Source organism: Phascolarctos cinereus, unplaced genomic scaffold, assembly GCF_003287225.1.
Source record: "Phascolarctos cinereus isolate Bilbo 61053 unplaced genomic scaffold, phaCin_HiC Scaffold_2;HRSCAF=192, whole genome shotgun sequence".
NCBI lineage: Eukaryota > Metazoa > Chordata > Mammalia > Diprotodontia > Phascolarctidae > Phascolarctos > Phascolarctos cinereus.
The window spans coordinates 18,710,630-18,713,149 of record NW_027555625.1 but is presented as its reverse complement, the minus strand read 5'-3'; positions in this window follow the sequence as shown (position 1 = coordinate 18,713,149).

The window sequence follows — 2,520 nt, the reverse complement described above, 5'->3', positions numbered from 1 at the left end:
CACCAGCTGTTCTTGTTGGCTCCTTATTCTAATCATTTTGGACTTGGGTCATGATTTGTTATGATTTGTTATGATGGCCATGAATGTGGCTGAAACAGGCTCTGTGGAGTGCTTACATCTTGGTCAGACATCAAAGTCGCCAAGGTCCACTGCATCCTGGGCCATCGCCAATCATCTTGACTTTTGCCCTGCCACTGGACTTTGATGACTCAGGAAGAGAGAGTGAGGCTGACAATTTTGTGCAACTCTGCCTCACTTAAATCCAATTCGTGGGTAAGTCAATAAATCACCCCACAATGCCGCTGGTCTTCTTTGAAAATGAATATGCCACTGTGCTCCTTGAGGGCATGGACTGTTTGGGGGTTTTGTCTTTCTGTCCCCAGAATGGAGCACTAGTACCTTGCTCCTTAATAAATATTCTTTGATTAAATTGAACAAGAAAATGAGAGAACAAGAGACAATGTGTAGTAATGGGGAAAGACCTGCAGTTCTGATAGCACCAAGTCCTATGTGTGGTACTCAGAGCAATGAGGTAAGACTTTTTTGAAGGCATGCAGTGGGTAAAATGAGCAGAATGTCAAAGAAAGTAATTTGGTGAGACATAAGAAATCTGATCAAAGCAATGACTAACCATGATGCTAGATACAGATGATAAAGGCTGCTTCCCATCTCCTGCCAGGGAGGTGACGAGGCTAAGGTGCAGGGTGAGACTTCTATTTATAGACGTGGCCACCATGTGGATTGACCTGACTATACTTATTTGTTACAAGGGAGGGCTTGTCAAGAAGGTGGGGAGGATAGCTAATGAGTAGCTAGGTGGCACAGTGGATAAAGCTCTGGGCTTGGAATCAGAAAAACTCATCTTTCTGAGTTCACATCTGGCCTCAGACACTTACTAGCTGTGCGACCTTGGACAAGTCACTTTTAACCCTATTTGTCTGAGTTTCCTCATCTATAAAATGAGCTGGAGAAGGAAGTGGAAAACCACTCCAGTATCTTTGCCAAGAAAACCCCAGGACAGCTAGATGGAATAGTGGTAAGACCACTGGCTTTGAAGTCAAGAGGACCTGAGCTCAAATACAGCCTCAGATGCTAAGTAGCAGCTTACTGTGTGACCCTGGGAGAAAGAAAGGAAGGAAGAAAGGAGAAAGAAGGAAAGAAAGCAAGCCAAATGGGGTCAAGAAGAGTTGGATATGACTGAAACAACTCAACAGCAAGAAATAATGTTAGTAGTCAAAGCACTTTAATTCTATTAATATGGCAGTTCTAGGGCTTGCAGTTGGAGTGTACATTATTTCATTTGTGCCTTAAACAATCCTGTGAGTTTGGTTATTAGAAATAATTTTATCTCCAAGTTTATAGGTGAAGTAACTGAGGTTCCAAGAGATTTGGTGACTTGTCCAGGATCACACAACTCCTAAGTGTCTGAGGTAGGATTTGAAGCCATGTCTTTGTAAGTCCAGGTCCAGCAAGCATTGGGAAAGATATTAAAAGAAACAGTTAGATCAGGTAATAAGAACTCAGGGAACTTATGTGCCTGACACTTTGTGACAAAGAAAAAGAAACATATAATCATTGCTAATATGTGTATAGTACTTCAAGGTTTGAAAAGCATTTCCTATGTTATCTTATTCAATTCTCATAACAATCCTGGGAGGAAGGTGCTCTTATTATCCCCATTTTACAGATGAGCAAATTGAGGCAAATGAAGGTTAAGTGACTGTCTCAGGGCCTCACAATCAGTAAGCGTCTGAGCCTACATTAGGACTCAGGTGTCTCTGACTACAATTCCAGGGCTCTATGTGTTGTGCCACAAATGGTCTAGTATCTGAGGCAGGATTGGAATCTAAGTTTGTATATAATGATATTGAGGAAGAAGAGATGGAGATAGAGACAAGTCAATGAAATAAAAAGATACAGAAGAAAGTTCAGTAGAGGATAACACAAGTAGGACAGTTTTATTACTATGATGATAGGTTTAACATGCATTTATTTTTAAAAAAAAAGTATACCTACCTAATAGAATTTCAATGTCAATTTCAATACAACCTTCTTTTCCTATTCTTCTTTGTATAGTTGATGTTTGAGAAGTCAGGAAGATGAGTTCAAATCTGGCTTCATACGCTTCCTGGCTGTGTGACCCTGAGCAAGTCATTTCACCTCTAGTTGCCTCAATTTCCTCAATTATAAAATGGGAATAATTATAGCACCTAACACCCAAGGTGGGTGTGAGAATCAAATGAGATAACATTTGTAAAGCTCTAAGCATAGTGCATAATGCCTGGTACATAATAGGAGTATAATAAATGCTTATTTTATTTTAAAGTTAAAAAAGAAAAGAAAAATGACTCCTGTCTGGCAATTACTACCTATGTGATCATGAGCAAGTCCTTAACTTCTTGGAGATTCAGTTTCCTCATCTATAAAATGGGCATAATGTCTATAGCATTTACCTCATAGGGTTGATATGAAAATCCAATGACACAATGTGTCATATGCCTGTTTTGCAAGATTTGAGTT